This window comes from Schistocerca cancellata, unplaced genomic scaffold (genome assembly GCF_023864275.1).
Source record: "Schistocerca cancellata isolate TAMUIC-IGC-003103 unplaced genomic scaffold, iqSchCanc2.1 HiC_scaffold_1109, whole genome shotgun sequence".
In the NCBI taxonomy this organism is placed as follows: Eukaryota; Metazoa; Arthropoda; class Insecta; order Orthoptera; family Acrididae; genus Schistocerca; species Schistocerca cancellata.
In genome coordinates, this window is record NW_026047108.1 from 70,682 (window position 1) to 96,483 (window position 25,802).

The window sequence follows — 25,802 nt, forward strand, 5'->3', positions numbered from 1 at the left end:
ATAGGATTGTAGCTGATTTGTGGCAGCAGGAAATAAGTTGTAGTCAAAAGAATCTTCAATAGATGGTCGCAGGTCAAATCAGTATTGTATGGCTCGTAACGCGTTGCGTGCAGCCCGGCTAGCTCAGTCGGTAGAGCATGAGACTCTTAATCTCAGGGTCGTGGGTTCGAGCCCCACGCTGGGCGGCGCAAAATTTTGTGTCTACGCGGATCCAACATGCGCCCCTCTCGTGAGCCTTGCGTAATGAACGTAACGGGTTACGACGATGCCTAGCTTCGTATGAATATCAGAGGAACGGTATTTGAAGCTGAAAGTGACTCTGAAATGAAATAAATGTGTTGTTTTGGAATTTTAGTTGTACATCGATATAGTGTGAGATGTGTAGGAAAGCAGCAGCTGTGCTAACTAAATGCAAATAATGGTCGCTCATGCGGTGCGTTTCGAGCTGAAGGGCTCCGATTCACTACTCTGTAAGAACAAAGTACCCGAAAAGGGCGCTAGGAGGCGCCTCCTTAGCTCAGTGGCAGAGCGCTGGTCTAGTAAACCAGAGGTCGTGAGTTCGATCCTCACAGGAGGCAAATGAATTTTGTAACAGCCCCTCCCACCGTGGCCCTTTCGAAAAAAGCGGTCAAGGATAAAAAAAATTATGAATGGGTGCGGTATTTAAGAAATGCTCTCGCAAATGAATAGTGTGAATGGTGCTATTAAAGTGGGCACCAGAATCTGCAGCTTTTGGCAGTCTCCGGAGAATGCCGACGTGAAATACTTAGTTCTTGTGATGTATTTTCTACCCCTGATAAAGACCCTCGCGATTGTCGTCGTCGTCGTCGGCGCCGCCGCCGCCGCTTTGGTAATAGCGACAACTCGCCATTGTATCACATAGGGTGAGGTACCTTCTGCAAGCGACTGAGATGGCACTAAGCGATTGAAGCTGATTTGCCACCTCTTGTTTGATCAGCGTCATAAGGGCTTGAATGTAACTTGCGATGGGACACAGCAAGAAGTAGCGTCGTACTTTTAGTACTGAAATTTGAGATGGAGAACTGCGTCAAAGATGGGAAATTCATTCTGCCAAGTGTACAAATGGCGAAAATGAAGTGTGTGTGGAGAAGTATACTGCACCAGTGACCGTGTGGCCTAATGGATAAGGCGTCGGACTTCGGATCCGAAGATTGCAGGTTCGAATCCTGTCACGGTCGAGTTTTTCCTGTTCTGCAAAAGATGCATGCTGTTTTACTGTGTTGTTTGAGTACTCTAAAACTAGTTGGAAGTTGCTGCTGTCCGCTTCCTGGCTGCAAAACCGGCGTCTACCAGAAGCACAAGCAAGACAAGGGTGATCTGTAGCGAAGTTTTCGGCACAGTGCCGTTCAGGAGAGTTTTTGTTGGAACTACTGCATCTGATTCAGGAGCCAAGGGCTACGCCACAGGCGTCTGCGCACTGTCGAGCATGTGTGTTGAATAATGGTGCTGATAGCCACGTATCATTTCAAGCAGATTTGATGCCTTTCGCAGACAATTTTTCATTGAATAGGATTGTAGCTGATTTGTGGCAGCAGGAAATAAGTTGTAGTCAAAAGAATCTTCAATAGATGGTCGCAGGTCAAATCAGTATTGTATGGCTCGTAACGCGTTGCGTGCAGCCCGGCTAGCTCAGTCGGTAGAGCATGAGACTCTTAATCTCAGGGTCGTGGGTTCGAGCCCCACGCTGGGTGGCGCAAAATTTTGTGTCTACGCGGATCCAACATGCGCCCCTCTCGTGAGCCTTGCGTAATGAACGTAACGGGTTACGACGATGCCTAGCTTCGTATGAATATCAGAGGAACGGTATTTGAAGCTGAAAGTGACTCTGAAATGAAATAAATGTGTTGTTTTGGAATTTTAGTTGTACATCGATATAGTGTGAGATGTGTAGGAAAGCAGCAGCTGTGCTAACTAAATGCAAATAATGGTCGCTCATGCGGTGCGTTTCGAGCTGAAGGGCTCCGATTCACTACTCTGTAAGAACAAAGTACCCGAAAAGGGCGCTAGGAGGCGCCTCCTTAGCTAAGTGGCAGAGCGCTGGTCTAGTAAACCAGAGGTCGTGAGTTCGATCCTCACAGGAGGCAAATGAATTTTGTAACAGCCCCTCCCACCGTGGCCCTTTCGAAAAAAGCGGTCAAGGATAAAAAAAATTATGAATGGGTGCGGTATTTAAGAAATGCTCTCGCAAATGAATAGTGTGAATGGTGCTATTAAAGTGGGAACCAGAATCTGCAGCTTTTGGCAGTCTCCGGAGAATGCCGACGTGAAATACTTAGTTCTTGTGATGTATTTTCTACCCCTGATAAAGACCCTCGCGATTGTCGTCGTCGTCGTCGGCGCCGCCGCCGCCGCTTTGGTAATAGCGACAACTCGCCATTGTATCACATAGGGTGAGGTACCTTCTGCAAGCGACTGAGATGGCACTAAGCGATTGAAGCTGATTTGCCACCTCTTGTTTGATCAGCGTCATAAGGGCTTGAATGTAACTTGCGATGGGACACAGCAAGAAGTAGCGTCGTACTTTTAGTACTGAAATTTGAGATGGAGAACTGCGTCAAAGATGGGAAATTCATTCTGCCAAGTGTACAAATGGCGAAAATGAAGTGTGTGTGGAGAAGCACACTGCACCAGTGACCGTGTGGCCTAATGGATAAGGCGTCGGACTTCGGATCCGAAGATTGCAGGTTCGAATCCTGTCACGGTCGAGTTTTTCCTGTTCTGCAAAAGATGCATGCTGTTTTACTGTGTTGTTTGAGTACTCTAAAACTAGTTGGAAGTTGCTGCTGTCCGCTTCCTGGCTGCAAAACCGGCGTCTACCAGAAGCACAAGCAAGACAAGGGTGATCTGTAGCGAAGTTTTCGGCACAGTGCCGTTCAGGAGAGTTTTTGTTGGAACTACTGCATCTGATTCAGGAGCCAAGGGCTACGCCACAGGCGTCTGCGCACTGTCGAGCATGTGTGTTGAATAATGGTGCTGATAGCCACGTATCATTTCAAGCAGATTTGATGCCTTTCGGAGACAATTTTTCATTGAATAGGATTGTAGCTGATTTGTGGCAGCAGGAAATAAGTTGTAGTCAAAAGAATCTTCAATAGATGGTCGCAGGTCAAATCAGTATTGTATGGCTCGTAACGCGTTGCGTGCAGCCCGGCTAGCTCAGTCGGTAGAACATGAGACTCTTAATCTCAGGGTCGTGGGTTCGAGCCCCACGCTGGGCGGCGCAAAATTTTGTGTCTACGCGGATCCAACATGCGCCCCTCTCGTGAGCCTTGCGTAATGAACGTAACGTGTTACGACGATGCCTAGCTTCGTATGAATATCAGAGGAACGGTATTTGAAGCTGAAAGTGACTCTGAAATGAAATAAATGTGTTGTTTTGGAATTTTAGTTGTACATCGATATAGTGTGAGATGTGTAGGAAAGCAGCAGCTGTGCTAACTAAATGCAAATAATGGTCGCTCATGCGGTGCGTTTCGAGCTGAAGGGCTCCGATTCACTACTCTGTAAGAACAAAGTACCCGAGAAGGGCGCTAGGAGGCGCCTCCTTAGCTCAGTGGCAGAGCGCTGGTCTAGTAAACCAGAGGTCGTGAGTTCGATCCTCACAGGAGGCAAATGAATTTTGTAACAGCCCCTCCCACCGTGGCCCTTTCGAAAAAAGCGGTCAAGGATAAAAAAAATTATGAATGGGTGCGGTATTTAAGAAATGCTCTCGCAAATGAATAGTGTGAATGGTGCTATTAAAGTGGGCACCAGAATCTGCAGCTTTTGGCAGTCTCCGGAGAATGCCGACGTGAAATACTTAGTTCTTGTGATGTATTTTCTACCCCTGATAAAGACCCTCGCGATTGTCGTCGTCGTCGTCGGCGCCGCCGCCGCCGCTTTGGTAATAGCGACAACTCGCCATTGTATCACATAGGGTGAGGTACCTTCTGCAAGCGACTGAGATGGCACTAAGCGATTGAAGCTGATTTGCCACCTCTTGTTTGATCAGCGTCATAAGGGCTTGAATGTAACTTGCGATGGGACACAGCAAGAAGTAGCGTCGTACTTTTAGTACTGAAATTTGAGATGGAGAACTGCGTCAAAGATGGGAAATTCATTCTGCCAAGTGTACAAATGGCGAAAATGAAGTGTGTGTGGAGAAGTATACTGCACCAGTGACCGTGTGGCCTAATGGATAAGGCGTCGGACTTCGGATCCGAAGATTGCAAGTTCGAATCCTGTCACGGTCGAGTTTTTCCTGTTCTGCAAAAGATGCATGCTGTTTTACTGTGTTGTTTGAGTACTCTAAAACTAGTTGGAAGTTGCTGCTGTCCGCTTCCTGGCTGCAAAACCGGCGTCTACCAGAAGCACAAGCAAGACAAGGGTGATCTGTAGCGAAGTTTTCGGCACAGTGCCGTTCAGGAGAGTTTTTGTTGGAACTACTGCATCTGATTCAGGAGCCAAGGGCTACGCCACAGGCGTCTGCGCACTGTCGAGCATGTGTGTTGAATAATGGTGCTGATAGCCACGTATCATTTCAAGCAGATTTGATGCCTTTCGGAGACAATTTTTCATTGAATAGGATTGTAGCTGATTTGTGGCAGCAGGAAATAAGTTGTAGTCAAAAGAATCTTCAATAGATGGTCGCAGGTCAAATCAGTATTGTATGGCTCGTAACGCGTTGCGTGCAGCCCGGCTAGCTCAGTCGGTAGAGCATGAGACTCTTAATCTCAGGGTCGTGGGTTCGAGCCCCACACTGGGCGGCGCAAAATTTTGTGTCTACGCGGATCCAACATGCGCCCCTCTCGTGAGCCTTGCGTAATGAACGTAACGGGTTACGACGATGCCTAGCTTCGTATGAATATCAGAGGAACGGTATTTGAAGCTGAAAGTGACTCTGAAATGAAATAAATGTGTTGTTTTGGAATTTTAGTTGTACATCGATATAGTGTGAGATGTGTAGGAAAGCAGCAGCTGTGCTAACTAAATGCAAATAATGGTCGCTCATGCGGTGCGTTTCGAGCTGAAGGGCTCCGATTCACTACTCTGTAAGAACAAAGTACCCGAAAAGGGCGCTAGGAGGCGCCTCCTTAGCTCAGTGGCAGAGCGCTGGTCTAGTAAACCAGAGGTCGTGAGTTCGATCCTCACAGGAGGCAAATGAATTTTGTAACAGCCCCTCCCACCGTGGCCCTTTCGAAAAAAGCGGTCAAGGATAAAAAAAATTATGAATGGGTGCGGTATTTAAGAAATGCTCTCGCAAATGAATAGTGTGAATGGTGCTATTAAAGTGGGCACCAGAATCTGCAGCTTTTGGCAGTCTCCGGAGAATGCCGACGTGAAATACTTAGTTCTTGTGATGTATTTTCTACCCCTGATAAAGACCCTCGCGATTGTCGTCGTCGTCGTCGTCGGCGCCGCCGCCGCCGCTTTGGTAATAGCGACAACTCGCCATTGTATCACATAGGGTGAGGTACCTTCTGCAAGCGACTGAGATGGCACTAAGCGATTGAAGCTGATTTGCCACCTCTTGTTTGATCAGCGTCATAAGGGCTTGAATGTAACTTGCGATGGGACACAGCAAGAAGTAGCGTCGTACTTTTAGTACTGAAATTTGAGATGGAGAACTGCGTCAAAGATGGGAAATTCATTCTGCCAAGTGTACAAATGGCGAAAATGAAGTGTGTGTGGAGAAGTATACTGCACCAGTGACCGTGTGGCCTAATGGATAAGGCGTCGGACTTCGGATCCGAAGATTGCAGGTTCGAATCCTGTCACGGTCGAGTTTTTCCTGTTCTGCAAAAGATGCATGCTGTTTTACTGTGTTGTTTGAGTACTCTAAAACTAGTTGGAAGTTGCTGCTGTCCGCTTCCTGGCTGCAAAACCGGCGTCTACCAGAAGCACAAGCAAGACAAGGGTGATCTGTAGCGAAGTTTTCGGCACAGTGCCGTTCAGGAGAGTTTTTGTTGGAACTACTGCATCTGATTCAGGAGCCAAGGGCTACGCCACAGGCGTCTGCGCACTGTCGAGCATGTGTGTTGAATAATGGTGCTGATAGCCACGTATCATTTCAAGCAGATTTGATGCCTTTCGGAGACAATTTTTCATTGAATAGGATTGTAGCTGATTTGTGGCAGCAGGAAATAAGTTGTAGTCAAAAGAATCTTCAATAGATGGTCGCAGGTCAAATCAGTATTGTATGGCTCGTAACGCGTTGCGTGCAGCTCGGCTAGCTCAGTCGGTAGAACATGAGACTCTTAATCTCAGGGTCGTGGGTTCGAGCCCCACGCTGGGCGTCGCAAAATTTTGTGTCTACGCGGATCCAACATGCGCCCCTCTCGTGAGCCTTGCGTAATGAACGTAACGTGTTACGACGATGCCTAGCTTCGTATGAATATCAGAGGAACGGTATTTGAAGCTGAAAGTGACTCTGAAATGAAATAAATGTGTTGTTTTGGAATTATAGTTGTACATCGATATAGTGTGAGATGTGTAGGAAAGCAGCAGCTGTGCTAACTAAATGCAAATAATGGTCGCTCATGCGGTGCGTTTCGAGCTGAAGGGCTCCGATTCACTACTCTGTAAGAACAAAGTACCCGAGAAGGGCGCTAGGAGGCGCCTCCTTAGCTCAGTGGCAGAGCGCTGGTCTAGTAAACCAGAGGTCGTGAGTTCGATCCTCACAGGAGGCAAATGAATTTTGTAACTGCCCCTCCCACCGTGGCCCTTTCGAAAAAAGCGGTCAAGGATAAAAAAAATTATGAATGGGTGCGGTATTTAAGAAATACTCTCGCAAATGAATAGTGTGAATGGTGCTATTAAAGTGGGCACCAGAATCTGCAGCTTTTGGCAGTCTGCGGAGAATGCCGACGTGAAATACTTAGTTCTTGTGATGTATTTTCTACCCCTGATAAAGACCCTCGCGATTGTCGTCGTCGTCGTCGTCGGCGCCGCCGCCGCCGCTTTGGTAATAGCGACAACTCGCCATTGTATCACATAGGGTGAGGTACCTTCTGCAAGCGACTGAGATGGCACTAAGCGATTGAAGCTGATTTGCCACCTCTTGTTTGATCAGCGTCATAAGGGCTTGAATGTAACTTGCGATGGGACACAGCAAGAAGTAGCGTCGTACTTTTAGTACTGAAATTTGAGATGGAGAACTGCGTCAAAGATGGGAAATTCATTCTGCCAAGTGTACAAATGGCGAAAATGCTGCCAAGTGTACAAATGGCGAAAATGAAGTGTGTGTGGAGAAGTATACTGCACCAGTGACCGTGTGGCCTAATGGATAAGGCGTCGGACTTCGGATCCGAAGATTGCAGGTTCGAATCCTGTCACGGTCGAGTTTTTCCTGTTCTGCAAAAGATGCATGCTGTTTTACTGTGTTGTTTGAGTACTCTAAAACTAGTTGGAAGTTGCTGCTGTCCGCTTCCTGGCTGCAAAACCGGCGTCTACCAGAAGCACAAGCAAGACAAGGGTGATCTGTAGCGAAGTTTTCGGCACAGTGCCGTTCAGGAGAGTTTTTGTTGGAACTACTGCATCTGATTCAGGAGCCAAGGGCTACGCCACAGGCGTCTGCGCACTGTCGAGCATGTGTGTTGAATAATGGTGCTGATAGCCACGTATCATTTCAAGCAGATTTGATGCCTTTCGCAGACAATTTTTCATTGAATAGGATTGTAGCTGATTTGTGGCAGCAGGAAATAAGTTGTAGTCAAAAGAATCTTCAATAGATGGTCGCAGGTCAAATCAGTATTGTATGGCTCGTAACGCGTTGCGTGCAGCCCGGCTAGCTCAGTCGGTAGAGCATGAGACTCTTAATCTCAGGGTCGTGGGTTCGAGCCCCACGCTGGGCGGCGCAAAATTTTGTGTCTACGCGGATCCAACATGCGCCCCTCTCGTGAGCCTTGCGTAATGAACGTAACGGGTTACGACGATGCCTAGCTTCGTATGAATATCAGAGGAACGGTATTTGAAGCTGAAAGTGACTCTGAAATGAAATAAATGTGTTGTTTTGGAATTTTAGTTGTACATCGATATAGTGTGAGATGTGTAGGAAAGCAGCAGCTGTGCTAACTAAATGCAAATAATGGTCGCTCATGCGGTGCGTTTCGAGCTGAAGGGCTCCGATTCACTACTCTGTAAGAACAAAGTACCCGAAAAGGGCGCTAGGAGGCGCCTCCTTAGCTCAGTGGCAGAGCGCTGGTCTAGTAAACCAGAGGTCGTGAGTTCGATCCTCACAGGAGGCAAATGAATTTTGTAACAGCCCCTCCCACCGTGGCCCTTTCGAAAAAAGCGGTCAAGGATAAAAAAAATTATGAATGGGTGCGGTATTTAAGAAATGCTCTCGCAAATGAATAGTGTGAATGGTGCTATTAAAGTGGGCACCAGAATCTGCAGCTTTTGGCAGTCTCCGGAGAATGCCGACGTGAAATACTTAGTTCTTGTGATGTATTTTCTACCCCTGATAAAGACCCTCGCGATTGTCGTCGTCGTCGTCGTCGTCGTCGTCGTCGGCGCCGCCGCCGCCGCCGCCGCTTTGGTAATAGCGACAACTCGCCATTGTATCACATAGGGTGAGGTACCTTCTGCAAGCGACTGAGATGGCACTAAGCGATTGAAGCTGATTTGCCACCTCTTGTTTGATCAGCGTCATAAGGGCTTGAATGTAACTTGCGATGGGACACAGCAAGAAGTAGCGTCGTACTTTTAGTACTGAAATTTGAGATGGAGAACTGCGTCAAAGATGGGAAATTCATTCTGCCAAGTGTACAAATGGCGAAAATGAAGTGTGTGTGGAGAAGTATACTGCACCAGTGACCGTGTGGCCTAATGGATAAGGCGTCGGACTTCGGATCCGAAGATTGCAGGTTCGAATCCTGTCACGGTCGAGTTTTTCCTGTTCTGCAAAAGATGCATGCTGTTTTACTGTGTTGTTTGAGTACTCTAAAACTAGTTGGAAGTTGCTGCTGTCCGCTTCCTGGCTGCAAAACCGGCGTCTACCAGAAGCACAAGCAAGACAAGGGTGATCTGTAGCGAAGTTTTCGGCACAGTGCCGTTCAGGAGAGTTTTTGTTGGAACTACTGCATCTGATTCAGGAGCCAAGGGCTACGCCACAGGCGTCTGCGCACTGTCGAGCATGTGTGTTGAATAATGGTGCTGATAGCCACGTATCATTTCAAGCAGATTTGATGCCTTTCGCAGACAATTTTTCATTGAATAGGATTGTAGCTGATTTGTGGCAGCAGGAAATAAGTTGTAGTCAAAAGAATCTTCAATAGATGGTCGCAGGTCAAATCAGTATTGTATGGCTCGTAACGCGTTGCGTGCAGCCCGGCTAGCTCAGTCGGTAGAGCATGAGACTCTTAATCTCAGGGTCGTGGGTTCGAGCCCCACGCTGGGCGGCGCAAAATTTTGTGTCTACGCGGATCCAACATGCGCCCCTCTCGTGAGCCTTGCGTAATGAACGTAACGGGTTACGACGATGCCTAGCTTCGTATGAATATCAGAGGAACGGTATTTGAAGCTGAAAGTGACTCTGAAATGAAATAAATGTGTTGTTTTGGAATTTTAGTTGTACATCGATATAGTGTGAGATGTGTAGGAAAGCAGCAGCTGTGCTAACTAAATGCAAATAATGGTCGCTCATGCGGTGCGTTTCGAGCTGAAGGGCTCCGATTCACTACTCTGTAAGAACAAAGTACCCGAAAAGGGCGCTAGGAGGCGCCTCCTTAGCTCAGTGGCAGAGCGCTGGTCTAGTAAACCAGAGGTCGTGAGTTCGATCCTCACAGGAGGCAAATGAATTTTGTAACAGCCCCTCCCACCGTGGCCCTTTCGAAAAAAGCGGTCAAGGATAAAAAAAATTATGAATGGGTGCGGTATTTAAGAAATGCTCTCGCAAATGAATAGTGTGAATGGTGCTATTAAAGTGGGCACCAGAATCTGCAGCTTTTGGCAGTCTCCGGAGAATGCCGACGTGAAATACTTAGTTCTTGTGATGTATTTTCTACCCCTGATAAAGACCCTCGCGATTGTCGTCGTCGTCGTCGGCGCCGCCGCCGCCGCTTTGGTAATAGCGACAACTCGCCATTGTATCACATAGGGTGAGGTACCTTCTGCAAGCGACTGAGATGGCACTAAGCGATTGAAGCTGATTTGCCACCTCTTGTTTGATCAGCGTCATAAGGGCTTGAATGTAACTTGCGATGGGACACAGCAAGAAGTAGCGTCGTACTTTTAGTACTGAAATTTGAGATGGAGAACTGCGTCAAAGATGGGAAATTCATTCTGCCAAGTGTACAAATGGCGAAAATGAAGTGTGTGTGGAGAAGTATACTGCACCAGTGACCGTGTGGCCTAATGGATAAGGCGTCGGACTTCGGATCCGAAGATTGCAGGTTCGAATCCTGTCACGGTCGAGTTTTTCCTGTTCTGCAAAAGATGCATGCTGTTTTACTGTGTTGTTTGAGTACTCTAAAACTAGTTGGAAGTTGCTGCTGTCCGCTTCCTGGCTGCAAAACCGGCGTCTACCAGAAGCACAAGCAAGACAAGGGTGATCTGTAGCGAAGTTTTCGGCACAGTGCCGTTCAGGAGAGTTTTTGTTGGAACTACTGCATCTGATTCAGGAGCCAAGGGCTACGCCACAGGCGTCTGCGCACTGTCGAGCATGTGTGTTGAATAATGGTGCTGATAGCCACGTATCATTTCAAGCAGATTTGATGCCTTTCGCAGACAATTTTTCATTGAATAGGATTGTAGCTGATTTGTGGCAGCAGGAAATAAGTTGTAGTCAAAAGAATCTTCAATAGATGGTCGCAGGTCAAATCAGTATTGTATGGCTCGTAACGCGTTGCGTGCAGCCCGGCTAGCTCAGTCGGTAGAGCATGAGACTCTTAATCTCAGGGTCGTGGGTTCGAGCCCCACGCTGGGCGGCGCAAAATTTTGTGTCTACGCGGATCCAACATGCGCCCCTCTCGTGAGCCTTGCGTAATGAACGTAACGGGTTACGACGATGCCTAGCTTCGTATGAATATCAGAGGAACGGTATTTGAAGCTGAAAGTGACTCTGAAATGAAATAAATGTGTTGTTTTGGAATTTTAGTTGTACATCGATATAGTGTGAGATGTGTAGGAAAGCAGCAGCTGTGCTAACTAAATGCAAATAATGGTCGCTCATGCGGTGCGTTTCGAGCTGAAGGGCTCCGATTCACTACTCTGTAAGAACAAAGTACCCGAAAAGGGCGCTAGGAGGCGCCTCCTTAGCTCAGTGGCAGAGCGCTGGTCTAGTAAACCAGAGGTCGTGAGTTCGATCCTCACAGGAGGCAAATGAATTTTGTAACAGCCCCTCCCACCGTGGCCCTTTCGAAAAAAGCGGTCAAGGATAAAAAAAATTATGAATGGGTGCGGTATTTAAGAAATGCTCTCGCAAATGAATAGTGTGAATGGTGCTATTAAAGTGGGCACCAGAATCTGCAGCTTTTGGCAGTCTCCGGAGAATGCCGACGTGAAATACTTAGTTCTTGTGATGTATTTTCTACCCCTGATAAAGACCCTCGCGATTGTCGTCGTCGTCGTCGGCGCCGCCGCCGCCGCTTTGGTAATAGCGACAACTCGCCATTGTATCACATAGGGTGAGGTACCTTCTGCAAGCGACTGAGATGGCACTAAGCGATTGAAGCTGATTTGCCACCTCTTGTTTGATCAGCGTCATAAGGGCTTGAATGTAACTTGCGATGGGACACAGCAAGAAGTAGCGTCGTACTTTTAGTACTGAAATTTGAGATGGAGAACTGCGTCAAAGATGGGAAATTCATTCTGCCAAGTGTACAAATGGCGAAAATGAAGTGTGTGTGGAGAAGTATACTGCACCAGTGACCGTGTGGCCTAATGGATAAGGCGTCGGACTTCGGATCCGAAGATTGCAGGTTCGAATCCTGTCACGGTCGAGTTTTTCCTGTTCTGCAAAAGATGCATGCTGTTTTACTGTGTTGTTTGAGTACTCTAAAACTAGTTGGAAGTTGCTGCTGTCCGCTTCCTGGCTGCAAAACCGGCGTCTACCAGAAGCACAAGCAAGACAAGGGTGATCTGTAGCGAAGTTTTCGGCACAGTGCCGTTCAGGAGAGTTTTTGTTGGAACTACTGCATCTGATTCAGGAGCCAAGGGCTACGCCACAGGCGTCTGCGCACTGTCGAGCATGTGTGTTGAATAATGGTGCTGATAGCCACGTATCATTTCAAGCAGATTTGATGCCTTTCGCAGACAATTTTTCATTGAATAGGATTGTAGCTGATTTGTGGCAGCAGGAAATAAGTTGTAGTCAAAAGAATCTTCAATAGATGGTCGCAGGTCAAATCAGTATTGTATGGCTCGTAACGCGTTGCGTGCAGCCCGGCTAGCTCAGTCGGTAGAGCATGAGACTCTTAATCTCAGGGTCGTGGGTTCGAGCCCCACACTGGGCGGCGCAAAATTTTGTGTCTACGCGGATCCAACATGCGCCCCTCTCGTGAGCCTTGCGTAATGAACGTAACGGGTTACGACGATGCCTAGCTTCGTATGAATATCAGAGGAACGGTATTTGAAGCTGAAAGTGACTCTGAAATGAAATAAATGTGTTGTTTTGGAATTTTAGTTGTACATCGATATAGTGTGAGATGTGTAGGAAAGCAGCAGCTGTGCTAACTAAATGCAAATAATGGTCGCTCATGCGGTGCGTTTCGAGCTGAAGGGCTCCGATTCACTACTCTGTAAGAACAAAGTACCCGAAAAGGGCGCTAGGAGGCGCCTCCTTAGCTCAGTGGCAGAGCGCTGGTCTAGTAAACCAGAGGTCGTGAGTTCGATCCTCACAGGAGGCAAATGAATTTTGTAACAGCCCCTCCCACCGTGGCCCTTTCGAAAAAAGCGGTCAAGGATAAAAAAAATTATGAATGGGTGCGGTATTTAAGAAATGCTCTCGCAAATGAATAGTGTGAATGGTGCTATTAAAGTGGGCACCAGAATCTGCAGCTTTTGGCAGTCTCCGGAGAATGCCGACGTGAAATACTTAGTTCTTGTGATGTATTTTCTACCCCTGATAAAGACCCTCGCGATTGTCGTCGTCGTCGTCGGCGCCGCCGCCGCCGCTTTGGTAATAGCGACAACTCGCCATTGTATCACATAGGGTGAGGTACCTTCTGCAAGCGACTGAGATGGCACTAAGCGATTGAAGCTGATTTGCCACCTCTTGTTTGATCAGCGTCATAAGGGCTTGAATGTAACTTGCGATGGGACACAGCAAGAAGTAGCGTCGTACTTTTAGTACTGAAATTTGAGATGGAGAACTGCGTCAAAGATGGGAAATTCATTCTGCCAAGTGTACAAATGGCGAAAATGAAGTGTGTGTGGAGAAGTATACTGCACCAGTGACCGTGTGGCCTAATGGATAAGGCGTCGGACTTCGGATCCGAAGATTGCAGGTTCGAATCCTGTCACGGTCGAGTTTTTCCTGTTCTGCAAAAGATGCATGCTGTTTTACTGTGTTGTTTGAGTACTCTAAAACTAGTTGGAAGTTGCTGCTGTCCGCTTCCTGGCTGCAAAACCGGCGTCTACCAGAAGCACAAGCAAGACAAGGGTGATCTGTAGCGAAGTTTTCGGCACAGTGCCGTTCAGGAGAGTTTTTGTTGGAACTACTGCATCTGATTCAGGAGCCAAGGGCTACGCCACAGGCGTCTGCGCACTGTCGAGCATGTGTGTTGAATAATGGTGCTGATAGCCACGTATCATTTCAAGCAGATTTGATGCCTTTCGCAGACAATTTTTCATTGAATAGGATTGTAGCTGATTTGTGGCAGCAGGAAATAAGTTGTAGTCAAAAGAATCTTCAATAGATGGTCGCAGGTCAAATCAGTATTGTATGGCTCGTAACGCGTTGCGTGCAGCCCGGCTAGCTCAGTCGGTAGAGCATGAGACTCTTAATCTCAGGGTCGTGGGTTCGAGCCCCACACTGGGCGGCGCAAAATTTTGTGTCTACGCGGATCCAACATGCGCCCCTCTCGTGAGCCTTGCGTAATGAACGTAACGGGTTACGACGATGCCTAGCTTCGTATGAATATCAGAGGAACGGTATTTGAAGCTGAAAGTGACTCTGAAATGAAATAAATGTGTTGTTTTGGAATTTTAGTTGTACATCGATATAGTGTGAGATGTGTAGGAAAGCAGCAGCTGTGCTAACTAAATGCAAATAATGGTCGCTCATGCGGTGCGTTTCGAGCTGAAGGGCTCCGATTCACTACTCTGTAAGAACAAAGTACCCGAAAAGGGCGCTAGGAGGCGCCTCCTTAGCTCAGTGGCAGAGCGCTGGTCTAGTAAACCAGAGGTCGTGAGTTCGATCCTCCCAGGAGGCAAATGAATTTCGTAACAGCCCCTCCCACCGTGGCCCTTTCGAAAAAAGCGGTCAAGGATAAAAAAAATTATGAATGGGTGCGGTATTTAAGAAATGCTCTCGCAAATGAATAGTGTGAATGGTGCTATTAAAGTGGGCACCAGAATCTGCAGCTTTTGGCAGTCTCCGGAGAATGCCGACGTGAAATACTTAGTTCTTGTGATGTATTTTCTACCCCTGATAAAGACCCTCGCGATTGTCGTCGTCGTCGTCGTCGTCGTCGTCGTCGTCGTCGTCGGCGGCGCCGCCGCCGCCGCTTTGGTAATAGCGACAACTCGCCATTGTATCACATAGGGTGAGGTACCTTCTGCAAGCGACTGAGATGGCACTAAGCGATTGAAGCTGATTTGCCACCTCTTGTTTGATCAGCGTCATAAGGGCTTGAATGTAACTTGCGATGGGACATAGCAAGAAGTAGCGTCGTACTTTTAGTACTGAAATTTGAGATGGAGAACTGCGTCAAAGATGGGAAATTCATTCTGCCAAGTGTACAAATGGCGAAAATGAAGTGTGTGTGGAGAAGTATACTGCACCAGTGACCGTGTGGCCTAATGGATAAGGCGTCGGACTTCGGATCCGAAGATTGCAGGTTCGAATCCTGTCACGGTCGAGTTTTTCCTGTTCTGCAAAAGATGCATGCTGTTTTACTGTGTTGTTTGAGTACTCTAAAACTAGTTGGAAGTTGCTGCTGTCCGCTTCCTGGCTGCAAAACCGGCGTCTACCAGAAGCACAAGCAAGACAAGGGTGATCTGTAGCGAAGTTTTCGGCACAGTGCCGTTCAGGAGAGTTTTTGTTGGAACTACTGCATCTGATTCAGGAGCCAAGGGCTACGCCACAGGCGTCTGCGCACTGTCGAGCATGTGTGTTGAATAATGGTGCTGATAGCCACGTATCATTTCAAGCAGATTTGATGCCTTTCGCAGACAATTTTTCATTGAATAGGATTGTAGCTGATTTGTGGCAGCAGGAAATAAGTTGTAGTCAAAAGAATCTTCAATAGATGGTCGCAGGTCAAATCAGTATTGTATGGCTCGTAACGCGTTGCGTGCAGCCCGGCTAGCTCAGTCGGTAGAGCATGAGACTCTTAATCTCAGGGTCGTGGGTTCGAGCCCCACGCTGGGCGGCGCAAAATTTTGTGTCTACGCGGATCCAACATGCGCCCCTCTCGTGAGCCTTGCGTAATGAACGTAACGGGTTACGACGATGCCTAGCTTCGTATGAATATCAGAGGAACGGTATTTGAAGCTGAAAGTGACTCTGAAATGAAATAAATGTGTTGTTTTGGAATTTTAGTTGTACATCGATATAGTGTGAGATGTGTAGGAAAGCAGCAGCTGTGCTAACTAAATGCAAATAATGGTCGCTCATGCGGTGCGTTTCGAGCTGAAGGGCTCCGATTCACTACTCTGTAAGAACAAAGTACCCGAAAAGGGCGCTAGGAGGCGCCTCCTTAGCTCAGTGGCAGAGCGCTGGTCTAGTAAACCAGAGGTCGTGAGTTCGATCCTCACAGGAGGCAAATGAATTTTGTAACAGCCCCTCCCACCGTGGCCCTTTCGAAAAAAGCGGTCAAGGATAAAAAAAATTATGAATGGGTGCGGTATTTAAGAAATGCTCTCGCAAATGAATAGTGTGAATGGTGCTATTAAAGTGGGCACCAGAATCTGCAGCTTTTGGCAGTCTGCGGAGAATGCCGACGTGAAATACTTAGTTCTTGTGATGTATTTTCTACCCCTGATAAAGACCCTCGCGATTGTCGTCGTCGTCGTCGTCGTCGTCGTCGTCGTCGTCGTCGTCGTCGTCGGCGCCGCCGCCGCCGCTTTGGTAATAGCGACAACTCGCCATTGTATCACATAGGGTGAGGTACCTTCTGCAAGCGACTGAGATGGCACTAAGCGATTGAAGCTGATTTGCCACCTCTTGTTTGATCAGCGTCATAAGGGCTTGAATGTAACTTGCGATGGGACACAGCAAGAAGTAGCGTCGTACTTTTAGTACTGAAATTTGAGATGGAGAACTGCGTCAAAGATGGGAAATTCATTCTGCCAAGTGTACAAATGGCGAAAATGAAGTGTGTGTGGAGAAGTATACTGCACCAGTGACCGTGTGGCCTAATGGATAAGGCGTCGGACTTCGGATCCGAAGATTGCAGGTTCGAATCCTGTCACGGTCGAGTTTTTCCTGTTCTGCAAAAGATGCATGCTGTTTTACTGTGTTGTTTGAGTACTCTAAAACTAGTTGGAAGTTGCTGCTGTCCGCTTCCTGGCTGCAAAACCGGCGTCTACCAGAAGCACAAGCAAGACAAGGGTGATCTGTAGCGAAGTTTTCGGCACAGTGCCGTTCAGGAGAGTTTTTGTTGGAACTACTGCATCTGATTCAGGAGCCAAGGGCTACGCCACAGGCGTCTGCGCACTGTCGAGCATGTGTGTTGAATAATGGTGCTGATAGCCACGTATCATTTCAAGCAGATTTGATGCCTTTCGCAGACAATTTTTCATTGAATAGGATTGTAGCTGATTTGTGGCAGCAGGAAATAAGTTGTAGTCAAAAGAATCTTCAATAGATGGTCGCAGGTCAAATCAGTATTGTATGGCTCGTAACGCGTTGCGTGCAGCCCGGCTAGCTCAGTCGGTAGAGCATGAGACTCTTAATCTCAGGGTCGTGGGTTCGAGCCCCACGCTGGGCGGCGCAAAATTTTGTGTCTACGCGGATCCAACATGCGCCCCTCTCGTGAGCCTTGCGTAATGAACGTAACGGGTTACGACGATGCCTAGCTTCGTATGAATATCAGAGGAACGGTATTTGAAGCTGAAAGTGACTCTGAAATGAAATAAATGTGTTGTTTTGGAATTTTAGTTGTACATCGATATAGTGTGAGATGTGTAGGAAAGCAGCAGCTGTGCTAACTAAATGCAAATAATGGTCGCTCATGCGGTGCGTTTCGAGCTGAAGGGCTCCGATTCACTACTCTGTAAGAACAAAGTACCCGAAAAGGGCGCTAGGAGGCGCCTCCTTAGCTCAGTGGCAGAGCGCTGGTCTAGTAAACCAGAGGTCGTGAGTTCGATCCTCACAGGAGGCAAATGAATTTTGTAACAGCCCCTCCCACCGTGGCCCTTTCGAAAAAAGCGGTCAAGGATAAAAAAAATTATGAATGGGTGCGGTATTTAAGAAATGCTCTCGCAAATGAATAGTGTGAATGGTGCTATTAAAGTGGGCACCAGAATCTGCAGCTTTTGGCAGTCTCCGGAGAATGCCGACGTGAAATACTTAGTTCTTGTGATGTATTTTCTACCCCTGATAAAGACCCTCGCGATTGTCGTCGTCGTCGTCGGCGCCGCCGCCGCCGCTTTGGTAATAGCGACAACTCGCCATTGTATCACATAGGGTGAGGTACCTTCTGCAAGCGACTGAGATGGCACTAAGCGATTGAAGCTGATTTGCCACCTCTTGTTTGATCAGCGTCATAAGGGCTTGAATGTAACTTGCGATGGGACACAGCAAGAAGTAGCGTCGTACTTTTAGTACTGAAATTTGAGATGGAGAACTGCGTCAAAGATGGGAAATTCATTCTGCCAAGTGTACAAATGGCGAAAATGAAGTGTGTGTGGAGAAGTATACTGCACCAGTGACCGTGTGGCCTAATGGATAAGGCGTCGGACTTCGGATCCGAAGATTGCAGGTTCGAATCCTGTCACGGTCGAGTTTTTCCTGTTCTGCAAAAGATGCATGCTGTTTTACTGTGTTGTTTGAGTACTCTAAAACTAGTTGGAAGTTGCTGCTGTCCGCTTCCTGGCTGCAAAACCGGCGTCTACCAGAAGCACAAGCAAGACAAGGGTGATCTGTAGCGAAGTTTTCGGCACAGTGCCGTTCAGGAGAGTTTTTGTTGGAACTACTGCATCTGATTCAGGAGCCAAGGGCTACGCCACAGGCGTCTGCGCACTGTCGAGCATGTGTGTTGAATAATGGTGCTGATAGCCACGTATCATTTCAAGCAGATTTGATGCCTTTCGCAGACAATTTTTCATTGAATAGGATTGTAGCTGATTTGTGGCAGCAGGAAATAAGTTGTAGTCAAAAGAATCTTCAATAGATGGTCGCAGGTCAAATCAGTATTGTATGGCTCGTAACGCGTTGCGTGCAGCCCGGCTAGCTCAGTCGGTAGAGCATGAGACTCTTAATCTCAGGGTCGTGGGTTCGAGCCCCACACTGGGCGGCGCAAAATTTTGTGTCTACGCGGATCCAACATGCGCCCCTCTCGTGAGCCTTGCGTAATGAACGTAACGGGTTACGACGATGCCTAGCTTCGTATGAATATCAGAGGAACGGTATTTGAAGCTGAAAGTGACTCTGAAATGAAATAAATGTGTTGTTTTGGAATTTTAGTTGTACATCGATATAGTGTGAGATGTGTAGGAAAGCAGCAGCTGTGCTAACTAAATGCAAATAATGGTCGCTCATGCGGTGCGTTTCGAGCTGAAGGGCTCCGATTCACTACTCTGTAAGAACAAAGTACCCGAAAAGGGCGCTAGGAGGCGCCTCCTTAGCTCAGTGGCAGAGCGCTGGTCTAGTAAACCAGAGGTCGTGAGTTCGATCCTCCCAGGAGGCAAATGAATTTCGTAACAGCCCCTCCCACCGTGGCCCTTTCGAAAAAAGCGGTCAAGGATAAAAAAAATTATGAATGGGTGCGGTATTTAAGAAATGCTCTCGCAAATGAATAGTGTGAATGGTGCTATTAAAGTGGGCACCAGAATCTGCAGCTTTTGGCAGTCTCCGGAGAATGCCGACGTGAAATACTTAGTTCTTGTGATGTATTTTCTACCCCTGATAAAGACCCTCGCGATTGTCGTCGTCGTCGTCGTCGTCGTCGTCGGCGGCGCCGCCGCCGCCGCTTTGGTAATAGCGACAACTCGCCATTGTATCACATAGGGTGAGGTACCTTCTGCAAGCGACTGAGATGGCACTAAGCGATTGAAGCTGATTTGCCACCTCTTGTTTGATCAGCGTCATAAGGGCTTGAATGTAACTTGCGATGGGACATAGCAAGAAGTAGCGTCGTACTTTTAGTACTGAAATTTGAGATGGAGAACTGCGTCAAAGATGGGAAATTCATTCTGCCAAGTGTACAAATGGCGAAAATGAAGTGTGTGTGGAGAAGTATACTGCACCAGTGACCGTGTGGCCTAATGGATAAGGCGTCGGACTTCGGATCCGAAGATTGCAGGTTCGAATCCTGTCACGGTCGAGTTTTTCCTGTTCTGCAAAAGATGCATGCTGTTTTACTGTGTTGTTTGAGTACTCTAAAACTAGTTGGAAGTTGCTGCTGTCCGCTTCCTGGCTGCAAAACCGGCGTCTACCAGAAGCACAAGCAAGACAAGGGTGATCTGTAGCGAAGTTTTCGGCACAGTGCCGTTCAGGAGAGTTTTTGTTGGAACTACTGCATCTGATTCAGGAGCCAAGGGCTACGCCACAGGCGTCTGCGCACTGTCGAGCATGTGTGTTGAATAATGGTGCTGATAGCCACGTATCATTTCAAGCAGATTTGATGCCTTTCGCAGACAATTTTTCATTGAATAGGATTGTAGCTGATTTGTGGCAGCAGGAAATAAGTTGTAGTCAAAAGAATCTTCAATAGATGGTCGCAGGTCAAATCAGTATTGTATGGCTCGTAACGCGTTGCGTGCAGCCCGGCTAGCTCAGTCGGTAGAGCATGAGACTCTTAATCTCAGGGTCGTGGGTTCGAGCCCCACGCTGGGCGGCGCAAAATTTTGTGTCTACGCGGATCCAACATGCGCCCCTCTCGTGAGCCTTGCGTAATGAACGTAACGGGTTACGACGATGCCTAGCTTCGTATGAATATCAGAGGAACGGTATTTGAAGCTGAAAGTGACTCTGAAATGAAATAAATGTGTTGTTTTGGAATTTTAGTTGTACATCGATATAGTGTGAGATGTGTAGGAAAGCAGCAGCTGTGCTAACTAAATGCAAATAATGGTCGCTCATGCGGTGCGTTTCGAGCTGAAGGGCTCCGATTCACTACTCTGTAAGAACAAAGTACCCGAAAAGGGCGCTAGGAGGCGCCTCCTTAGCTCAGTGGCAGAGCGCTGGTCTAGTAAACCAGAGGTCGTGAGTTCGATCCTCACAGGAGGCAAATGAATTTTGTAACAGCCCCTCCCACCGTGGCCCTTTCGAAAAAAGCGGTCAAGGATAAAAAAAATTATGAATGGGTGCGGTATTTAAGAAATGCTCTCGCAAATGAATAGTGTGAATGGTGCTATTAAAGTGGGCACCAGAATCTGCAGCTTTTGGCAGTCTGCGGAGAATGCCGACGTGAAATACTTAGTTCTTGTGATGTATTTTCTACCCCTGATAAAGACCCTCGCGATTGTCGTCGTCGTCGTCGTCGTCGTCGTCGTCGTCGTCGGCGCCGCCGCCGCCGCTTTGGTAATAGCGACAACTCGCCATTGTATCACATAGGGTGAGGTACCTTCTGCAAGCGACTGAGATGGCACTAAGCGATTGAAGCTGATTTGCCACCTCTTGTTTGATCAGCGTCATAAGGGCTTGAATGTAACTTGCGATGGGACACAGCAAGAAGTAGCGTCGTACTTTTAGTACTGAAATTTGAGATGGAGAACTGCGTCAAAGATGGGAAATTCATTCTGCCAAGTGTACAAATGGCGAAAATGAAGTGTGTGTGGAGAAATATACTGCACCAGTGACCGTGTGGCCTAATGGATAAGGCGTCGGACTTCGGATCCGAAGATTGCAGGTTCGAATCCTGTCACGGTCGAGTTTTTCCTGTTCTGCAAAAGATGCATGCTGTTTTACTGTGTTGTTTGAGTACTCTAAAACTAGTTGGAAGTTGCTGCTGTCCGCTTCCTGGCTGCAAAACCGGCGTCTACCAGAAGCACAAGCAAGACAAGGGTGATCTGTAGCGAAGTTTTCGGCACAGTGCCGTTCAGGAGAGTTTTTGTTGGAACTACTGCATCTGATTCAGGAGCCAAGGGCTACGCCACAGGCGTCTGCGCACTGTCGAGCATGTGTGTTGAATAATGGTGCTGATAGCCACGTATCATTTCAAGCAGATTTGATGCCTTTCGGAGACAATTTTTCATTGAATAGGATTGTAGCTGATTTGTGGCAGCAGGAAATAAGTTGTAGTCAAAAGAATCTTCAATAGATGGTCGCAGGTCAAATCAGTATTGTATGGCTCGTAACGCGTTGCGTGCAGCCCGGCTAGCTCAGTCGGTAGAGCATGAGACTCTTAATCTCAGGGTCGTGGGTTCGAGCCCCACGCTGGGCGGCGCAAAATTTTGTGTCTACGCGGATCCAACATGCGCCCCTCTCGTGAGCCTTGCGTAATGAACGTAACGGGTTACGACGATGCCTAGCTTCGTATGAATATCAGAGGAACGGTATTTGAAGCTGAAAGTGACTCTGAAATGAAATAAATGTGTTGTTTTGGAATTTTAGTTGTACATCGATATAGTGTGAGATGTGTAGGAAAGCAGCAGCTGTGCTAACTAAATGCAAATAATGGTCGCTCATGCGGTGCGTTTCGAGCTGAAGGGCTCCGATTCACTACTCTGTAAGAACAAAGTACCCGAAAAGGGCGCTAGGAGGCGCCTCCTTAGCTCAGTGGCAGAGCGCTGGTCTAGTAAACCAGAGGTCGTGAGTTCGATCCTCACAGGAGGCAAATGAATTTTGTAACAGCCCCTCCCACCGTGGCCCTTTCGAAAAAAGCGGTCAAGGATAAAAAAAATTATGAATGGGTGCGGTATTTAAGAAATGCTCTCGCAAATGAATAGTGTGAATGGTGCTATTAAAGTGGGCACCAGAATCTGCAGCTTTTGGCAGTCTCCGGAGAATGCCGACGTGAAATACTTAGTTCTTGTGATGTATTTTCTACCCCTGATAAAGACCCTCGCGATTGTCGTCGTCGTCGTCGGCGCCGCCGCCGCCGCTTTGGTAATAGCGACAACTCGCCATTGTATCACATAGGGTGAGGTACCTTCTGCAAGCGACTGAGATGGCACTAAGCGATTGAAGCTGATTTGCCACCTCTTGTTTGATCAGCGTCATAAGGGCTTGAATGTAACTTGCGATGGGACACAGCAAGAAGTAGCGTCGTACTTTTAGTACTGAAATTTGAGATGGAGAACTGCGTCAAAGATGGGAAATTCATTCTGCCAAGTGTACAAATGGCGAAAATGAAGTGTGTGTGGAGAAGTATACTGCACCAGTGACCGTGTGGCCTAATGGATAAGGCGTCGGACTTCGGATCCGAAGATTGCAGGTTCGAATCCTGTCACGGTCGAGTTTTTCCTGTTCTGCAAAAGATGCATGCTGTTTTACTGTGTTGTTTGAGTACTCTAAAACTAGTTGGAAGTTGCTGCTGTCCGCTTCCTGGCTGCAAAACCGGCGTCTACCAGAAGCACAAGCAAGACAAGGGTGATCTGTAGCGAAGTTTTCGGCACAGTGCCGTTCAGGAGAGTTTTTGTTGGAACTACTGCATCTGATTCAGGAGCCAAGGGCTACGCCACAGGCGTCTGCGCACTGTCGAGCATGTGTGTTGAATAATGGTGCTGATAGCCACGTATCATTTCAAGCAGATTTGATGCCTTTCGCAGACAATTTTTCATTGAATAGGATTGTAGCTGATTTGTGGCAGCAGGAAATAAGTTGTAGTCAAAAGAATCTTCAATAGATGGTCGCAGGTCAAATCAGTATTGTATGGCTCGTAACGCGTTGCGTGCAGCCCGGCTAGCTCAGTCGGTAGAGCATGAGACTCTTAATCTCAGGGTCGTGGGTTCGAGCCCCACGCTGGGCGGCGCAAAATTTTGTGTCTACGCGGATCCAACATGCGCCCCTCTCGTGAGCCTTGCGTAATGAACGTAACGGGTTACGACGATGCCTAGCTTCGTATGAATATCAGAGGAACGGTATTTGAAGCTGAAAGTGACTCTGAAATGAAATAAATGTGTTGTTTTGGAATTTTAGTTGTACATCGATATAGTGTGAGATGTGTAGGAAAGCAGCAGCTGTGCTAACTAAATGCAAATAATGGTCGCTCATGCGGTGCGTTTCGAGCTGAAGGGCTCCGATTCACTACTCTGTAAGAACAAAGTACCCGAAAAGGGCGCTAGGAGGCGCCTCCTTAGCTCAGTGGCAGAGCGCTGGTCTAGTAAACCAGAGGTCGTGAGTTCGATCCTCACAGGAGGCAAATGAATTTTGTAACAGCCCCTCCCACCGTGGCCCTTTCGAAAAAAGCGGTCAAGGATAAAAAAAATTATGAATGGGTGCGGTATTTAAGAAATGCTCTCGCAAATGAATAGTGTGAATGGTGCTATTAAAGTGGGCACCAGAATCTGCAGCTTTTGGCAGTCTCCGGAGAATGCCGACGTGAAATACTTAGTTCTTGTGATGTATTTTCTACCCCTGATAAAGACCCTCGCGATTGTCGTCGTCGTCGTCGGCGCCGCCGCCGCCGCTTTGGTAATAGCGACAACTCGCCATTGTATCACATAGGGTGAGGTACCTTCTGCAAGCGACTGAGATGGCACTAAGCGATTGAAGCTGATTTGCCACCTCTTGTTTGATCAGCGTCATAAGGGCTTGAATGTAACTTGCGATGGGACACAGCAAGAAGTAGCGTCGTACTTTTAGTACTGAAATTTGAGATGGAGAACTGCGTCAAAGATGGGAAATTCATTCTGCCAAGTGTACAAATGGCGAAAATGAAGTGTGTGTGGAGAAGTATACTGCACCAGTGACCGTGTGGCCTAATGGATAAGGCGTCGGACTTCGGATCCGAAGATTGCAGGTTCGAATCCTGTCACGGTCGAGTTTTTCCTGTTCTGCAAAAGATGCATGCTGTTTTACTGTGTTGTTTGAGTACTCTAAAACTAGTTGGAAGTTGCTGCTGTCCGCTTCCTGGCTGCAAAACCGGCGTCTACCAGAAGCACAAGCAAGACAAGGGTGATCTGTAGCGAAGTTTTCGGCACAGTGCCGTTCAGGAGAGTTTTTGTTGGAACTACTGCATCTGATTCAGGAGCCAAGGGCTACGCCACAGGCGTCTGCGCACTGTCGAGCATGTGTGTTGAATAATGGTGCTGATAGCCACGTATCATTTCAAGCAGATTTGATGCCTTTCGCAGACAATTTTTCATTGAATAGGATTGTAGCTGATTTGTGGCAGCAGGAAATAAGTTGTAGTCAAAAGAATCTTCAATAGATGGTCGCAGGTCAAATCAGTATTGTATGGCTCGTAACGCGTTGCGTGCAGCCCGGCTAGCTCAGTCGGTAGAGCATGAGACTCTTAATCTCAGGGTCGTGGGTTCGAGCCCCACGCTGGGCGGCGCAAAATTTTGTGTCTACGCGGATCCAACATGCGCCCCTCTCGTGAGCCTTGCGTAATGAACGTAACGGGTTACGACGATGCCTAGCTTCGTATGAATATCAGAGGAACGGTATTTGAAGCTGAAAGTGACTCTGAAATGAAATAAATGTGTTGTTTTGGAATTTTAGTTGTACATCGATATAGTGTGAGATGTGTAGGAAAGCAGCAGCTGTGCTAACTAAATGCAAATAATGGTCGCTCATGCGGTGCGTTTCGAGCTGAAGGGCTCCGATTCACTACTCTGTAAGAACAAAGTACCCGAAAAGGGCGCTAGGAGGCGCCTCCTTAGCTCAGTGGCAGAGCGCTGGTCTAGTAAACCAGAGGTCGTGAGTTCGATCCTCACAGGAGGCAAATGAATTTTGTAACAGCCCCTCCCACCGTGGCCCTTTCGAAAAAAGCGGTCAAGGATAAAAAAAATTATGAATGGGTGCGGTATTTAAGAAATGCTCTCGCAAATGAATAGTGTGAATGGTGCTATTAAAGTGGGCACCAGAATCTGCAGCTTTTGGCAGTCTCCGGAGAATGCCGACGTGAAATACTTAGTTCTTGTGATGTATTTTCTACCCCTGATAAAGACCCTCGCGATTGTCGTCGTCGTCGTCGGCGCCGCCGCCGCCGCTTTGGTAATAGCGACAACTCGCCATTGTATCACATAGGGTGAGGTACCTTCTGCAAGCGACTGAGATGGCACTAAGCGATTGAAGCTGATTTGCCACCTCTTGTTTGATCAGCGTCATAAGGGCTTGAATGTAACTTGCGATGGGACACAGCAAGAAGTAGCGTCGTACTTTTAGTACTGAAATTTGAGATGGAGAACTGCGTCAAAGATGGGAAATTCATTCTGCCAAGTGTACAAATGGCGAAAATGAAGTGTGTGTGGAGAAGTATACTGCACCAGTGACCGTGTGGCCTAATGGATAAGGCGTCGGACTTCGGATCCGAAGATTGCAGGTTCGAATCCTGTCACGGTCGAGTTTTTCCTGTTCTGCAAAA

General features: G+C 47.6%; 51 non-coding genes across 51 annotated transcripts; all 51 read left to right on the top strand.

The window, feature by feature from the left end:
* The first annotated feature begins 112 nt into the window (after positions 1-112).
* Trnak-cuu (transfer RNA lysine (anticodon CUU)) lies at positions 113-185 on the top strand. The gene has a single exon. It is a non-coding gene; the product is annotated as a tRNA-Lys (tRNA).
* A 321-nt stretch (positions 186-506) lies between these two features.
* On the top strand, positions 507-578 carry Trnat-agu (transfer RNA threonine (anticodon AGU)). Its single transcript has one exon. It is a non-coding gene; the product is annotated as a tRNA-Thr (tRNA).
* A 548-nt stretch (positions 579-1,126) lies between these two features.
* On the top strand, positions 1,127-1,199 carry Trnar-ucg (transfer RNA arginine (anticodon UCG)). Its single transcript has one exon. It is a non-coding gene; the product is annotated as a tRNA-Arg (tRNA).
* A 440-nt stretch (positions 1,200-1,639) lies between these two features.
* On the top strand, positions 1,640-1,712 carry Trnak-cuu (transfer RNA lysine (anticodon CUU)). Its single transcript has one exon. It is a non-coding gene; the product is annotated as a tRNA-Lys (tRNA).
* A 321-nt stretch (positions 1,713-2,033) lies between these two features.
* Positions 2,034-2,105, top strand: Trnat-agu (transfer RNA threonine (anticodon AGU)). The gene has a single exon. It is a non-coding gene; the product is annotated as a tRNA-Thr (tRNA).
* Positions 2,106-2,653: 548 nt separating this feature from the next.
* Trnar-ucg (transfer RNA arginine (anticodon UCG)) lies at positions 2,654-2,726 on the top strand. The gene has a single exon. It is a non-coding gene; the product is annotated as a tRNA-Arg (tRNA).
* A 440-nt stretch (positions 2,727-3,166) lies between these two features.
* Trnak-cuu (transfer RNA lysine (anticodon CUU)) lies at positions 3,167-3,239 on the top strand. Its single transcript has one exon. It is a non-coding gene; the product is annotated as a tRNA-Lys (tRNA).
* Positions 3,240-3,560: 321 nt separating this feature from the next.
* Trnat-agu (transfer RNA threonine (anticodon AGU)) lies at positions 3,561-3,632 on the top strand. The gene has a single exon. It is a non-coding gene; the product is annotated as a tRNA-Thr (tRNA).
* A 548-nt stretch (positions 3,633-4,180) lies between these two features.
* Trnar-ucg (transfer RNA arginine (anticodon UCG)) lies at positions 4,181-4,253 on the top strand. The gene has a single exon. It is a non-coding gene; the product is annotated as a tRNA-Arg (tRNA).
* Positions 4,254-4,693: 440 nt separating this feature from the next.
* On the top strand, positions 4,694-4,766 carry Trnak-cuu (transfer RNA lysine (anticodon CUU)). The gene has a single exon. It is a non-coding gene; the product is annotated as a tRNA-Lys (tRNA).
* Positions 4,767-5,087: 321 nt separating this feature from the next.
* On the top strand, positions 5,088-5,159 carry Trnat-agu (transfer RNA threonine (anticodon AGU)). The gene has a single exon. It is a non-coding gene; the product is annotated as a tRNA-Thr (tRNA).
* A 551-nt stretch (positions 5,160-5,710) lies between these two features.
* On the top strand, positions 5,711-5,783 carry Trnar-ucg (transfer RNA arginine (anticodon UCG)). Its single transcript has one exon. It is a non-coding gene; the product is annotated as a tRNA-Arg (tRNA).
* Positions 5,784-6,223: 440 nt separating this feature from the next.
* On the top strand, positions 6,224-6,296 carry Trnak-cuu (transfer RNA lysine (anticodon CUU)). Its single transcript has one exon. It is a non-coding gene; the product is annotated as a tRNA-Lys (tRNA).
* Positions 6,297-6,617: 321 nt separating this feature from the next.
* Trnat-agu (transfer RNA threonine (anticodon AGU)) lies at positions 6,618-6,689 on the top strand. The gene has a single exon. It is a non-coding gene; the product is annotated as a tRNA-Thr (tRNA).
* Positions 6,690-7,267: 578 nt separating this feature from the next.
* Trnar-ucg (transfer RNA arginine (anticodon UCG)) lies at positions 7,268-7,340 on the top strand. Its single transcript has one exon. It is a non-coding gene; the product is annotated as a tRNA-Arg (tRNA).
* A 440-nt stretch (positions 7,341-7,780) lies between these two features.
* Trnak-cuu (transfer RNA lysine (anticodon CUU)) lies at positions 7,781-7,853 on the top strand. The gene has a single exon. It is a non-coding gene; the product is annotated as a tRNA-Lys (tRNA).
* Positions 7,854-8,174: 321 nt separating this feature from the next.
* On the top strand, positions 8,175-8,246 carry Trnat-agu (transfer RNA threonine (anticodon AGU)). Its single transcript has one exon. It is a non-coding gene; the product is annotated as a tRNA-Thr (tRNA).
* Positions 8,247-8,815: 569 nt separating this feature from the next.
* Positions 8,816-8,888, top strand: Trnar-ucg (transfer RNA arginine (anticodon UCG)). The gene has a single exon. It is a non-coding gene; the product is annotated as a tRNA-Arg (tRNA).
* Positions 8,889-9,328: 440 nt separating this feature from the next.
* Trnak-cuu (transfer RNA lysine (anticodon CUU)) lies at positions 9,329-9,401 on the top strand. The gene has a single exon. It is a non-coding gene; the product is annotated as a tRNA-Lys (tRNA).
* Positions 9,402-9,722: 321 nt separating this feature from the next.
* On the top strand, positions 9,723-9,794 carry Trnat-agu (transfer RNA threonine (anticodon AGU)). The gene has a single exon. It is a non-coding gene; the product is annotated as a tRNA-Thr (tRNA).
* Positions 9,795-10,342: 548 nt separating this feature from the next.
* Trnar-ucg (transfer RNA arginine (anticodon UCG)) lies at positions 10,343-10,415 on the top strand. The gene has a single exon. It is a non-coding gene; the product is annotated as a tRNA-Arg (tRNA).
* A 440-nt stretch (positions 10,416-10,855) lies between these two features.
* Trnak-cuu (transfer RNA lysine (anticodon CUU)) lies at positions 10,856-10,928 on the top strand. Its single transcript has one exon. It is a non-coding gene; the product is annotated as a tRNA-Lys (tRNA).
* A 321-nt stretch (positions 10,929-11,249) lies between these two features.
* Positions 11,250-11,321, top strand: Trnat-agu (transfer RNA threonine (anticodon AGU)). The gene has a single exon. It is a non-coding gene; the product is annotated as a tRNA-Thr (tRNA).
* A 548-nt stretch (positions 11,322-11,869) lies between these two features.
* On the top strand, positions 11,870-11,942 carry Trnar-ucg (transfer RNA arginine (anticodon UCG)). Its single transcript has one exon. It is a non-coding gene; the product is annotated as a tRNA-Arg (tRNA).
* A 440-nt stretch (positions 11,943-12,382) lies between these two features.
* Trnak-cuu (transfer RNA lysine (anticodon CUU)) lies at positions 12,383-12,455 on the top strand. The gene has a single exon. It is a non-coding gene; the product is annotated as a tRNA-Lys (tRNA).
* A 321-nt stretch (positions 12,456-12,776) lies between these two features.
* Trnat-agu (transfer RNA threonine (anticodon AGU)) lies at positions 12,777-12,848 on the top strand. Its single transcript has one exon. It is a non-coding gene; the product is annotated as a tRNA-Thr (tRNA).
* A 548-nt stretch (positions 12,849-13,396) lies between these two features.
* Trnar-ucg (transfer RNA arginine (anticodon UCG)) lies at positions 13,397-13,469 on the top strand. Its single transcript has one exon. It is a non-coding gene; the product is annotated as a tRNA-Arg (tRNA).
* A 440-nt stretch (positions 13,470-13,909) lies between these two features.
* Positions 13,910-13,982, top strand: Trnak-cuu (transfer RNA lysine (anticodon CUU)). Its single transcript has one exon. It is a non-coding gene; the product is annotated as a tRNA-Lys (tRNA).
* A 321-nt stretch (positions 13,983-14,303) lies between these two features.
* Positions 14,304-14,375, top strand: Trnat-agu (transfer RNA threonine (anticodon AGU)). The gene has a single exon. It is a non-coding gene; the product is annotated as a tRNA-Thr (tRNA).
* Positions 14,376-14,950: 575 nt separating this feature from the next.
* Trnar-ucg (transfer RNA arginine (anticodon UCG)) lies at positions 14,951-15,023 on the top strand. The gene has a single exon. It is a non-coding gene; the product is annotated as a tRNA-Arg (tRNA).
* Positions 15,024-15,463: 440 nt separating this feature from the next.
* On the top strand, positions 15,464-15,536 carry Trnak-cuu (transfer RNA lysine (anticodon CUU)). The gene has a single exon. It is a non-coding gene; the product is annotated as a tRNA-Lys (tRNA).
* A 321-nt stretch (positions 15,537-15,857) lies between these two features.
* On the top strand, positions 15,858-15,929 carry Trnat-agu (transfer RNA threonine (anticodon AGU)). Its single transcript has one exon. It is a non-coding gene; the product is annotated as a tRNA-Thr (tRNA).
* Positions 15,930-16,510: 581 nt separating this feature from the next.
* Trnar-ucg (transfer RNA arginine (anticodon UCG)) lies at positions 16,511-16,583 on the top strand. The gene has a single exon. It is a non-coding gene; the product is annotated as a tRNA-Arg (tRNA).
* A 440-nt stretch (positions 16,584-17,023) lies between these two features.
* Positions 17,024-17,096, top strand: Trnak-cuu (transfer RNA lysine (anticodon CUU)). The gene has a single exon. It is a non-coding gene; the product is annotated as a tRNA-Lys (tRNA).
* A 321-nt stretch (positions 17,097-17,417) lies between these two features.
* On the top strand, positions 17,418-17,489 carry Trnat-agu (transfer RNA threonine (anticodon AGU)). Its single transcript has one exon. It is a non-coding gene; the product is annotated as a tRNA-Thr (tRNA).
* A 548-nt stretch (positions 17,490-18,037) lies between these two features.
* Trnar-ucg (transfer RNA arginine (anticodon UCG)) lies at positions 18,038-18,110 on the top strand. Its single transcript has one exon. It is a non-coding gene; the product is annotated as a tRNA-Arg (tRNA).
* A 440-nt stretch (positions 18,111-18,550) lies between these two features.
* On the top strand, positions 18,551-18,623 carry Trnak-cuu (transfer RNA lysine (anticodon CUU)). Its single transcript has one exon. It is a non-coding gene; the product is annotated as a tRNA-Lys (tRNA).
* A 321-nt stretch (positions 18,624-18,944) lies between these two features.
* On the top strand, positions 18,945-19,016 carry Trnat-agu (transfer RNA threonine (anticodon AGU)). The gene has a single exon. It is a non-coding gene; the product is annotated as a tRNA-Thr (tRNA).
* A 563-nt stretch (positions 19,017-19,579) lies between these two features.
* Positions 19,580-19,652, top strand: Trnar-ucg (transfer RNA arginine (anticodon UCG)). Its single transcript has one exon. It is a non-coding gene; the product is annotated as a tRNA-Arg (tRNA).
* Positions 19,653-20,092: 440 nt separating this feature from the next.
* On the top strand, positions 20,093-20,165 carry Trnak-cuu (transfer RNA lysine (anticodon CUU)). The gene has a single exon. It is a non-coding gene; the product is annotated as a tRNA-Lys (tRNA).
* Positions 20,166-20,486: 321 nt separating this feature from the next.
* Positions 20,487-20,558, top strand: Trnat-agu (transfer RNA threonine (anticodon AGU)). Its single transcript has one exon. It is a non-coding gene; the product is annotated as a tRNA-Thr (tRNA).
* A 569-nt stretch (positions 20,559-21,127) lies between these two features.
* On the top strand, positions 21,128-21,200 carry Trnar-ucg (transfer RNA arginine (anticodon UCG)). Its single transcript has one exon. It is a non-coding gene; the product is annotated as a tRNA-Arg (tRNA).
* Positions 21,201-21,640: 440 nt separating this feature from the next.
* Positions 21,641-21,713, top strand: Trnak-cuu (transfer RNA lysine (anticodon CUU)). Its single transcript has one exon. It is a non-coding gene; the product is annotated as a tRNA-Lys (tRNA).
* A 321-nt stretch (positions 21,714-22,034) lies between these two features.
* Positions 22,035-22,106, top strand: Trnat-agu (transfer RNA threonine (anticodon AGU)). Its single transcript has one exon. It is a non-coding gene; the product is annotated as a tRNA-Thr (tRNA).
* A 548-nt stretch (positions 22,107-22,654) lies between these two features.
* Positions 22,655-22,727, top strand: Trnar-ucg (transfer RNA arginine (anticodon UCG)). Its single transcript has one exon. It is a non-coding gene; the product is annotated as a tRNA-Arg (tRNA).
* Positions 22,728-23,167: 440 nt separating this feature from the next.
* Trnak-cuu (transfer RNA lysine (anticodon CUU)) lies at positions 23,168-23,240 on the top strand. The gene has a single exon. It is a non-coding gene; the product is annotated as a tRNA-Lys (tRNA).
* A 321-nt stretch (positions 23,241-23,561) lies between these two features.
* Positions 23,562-23,633, top strand: Trnat-agu (transfer RNA threonine (anticodon AGU)). The gene has a single exon. It is a non-coding gene; the product is annotated as a tRNA-Thr (tRNA).
* Positions 23,634-24,181: 548 nt separating this feature from the next.
* Trnar-ucg (transfer RNA arginine (anticodon UCG)) lies at positions 24,182-24,254 on the top strand. The gene has a single exon. It is a non-coding gene; the product is annotated as a tRNA-Arg (tRNA).
* Positions 24,255-24,694: 440 nt separating this feature from the next.
* On the top strand, positions 24,695-24,767 carry Trnak-cuu (transfer RNA lysine (anticodon CUU)). The gene has a single exon. It is a non-coding gene; the product is annotated as a tRNA-Lys (tRNA).
* A 321-nt stretch (positions 24,768-25,088) lies between these two features.
* Positions 25,089-25,160, top strand: Trnat-agu (transfer RNA threonine (anticodon AGU)). The gene has a single exon. It is a non-coding gene; the product is annotated as a tRNA-Thr (tRNA).
* Positions 25,161-25,708: 548 nt separating this feature from the next.
* On the top strand, positions 25,709-25,781 carry Trnar-ucg (transfer RNA arginine (anticodon UCG)). The gene has a single exon. It is a non-coding gene; the product is annotated as a tRNA-Arg (tRNA).
* Positions 25,782-25,802: the final 21 nt, after the last annotated feature.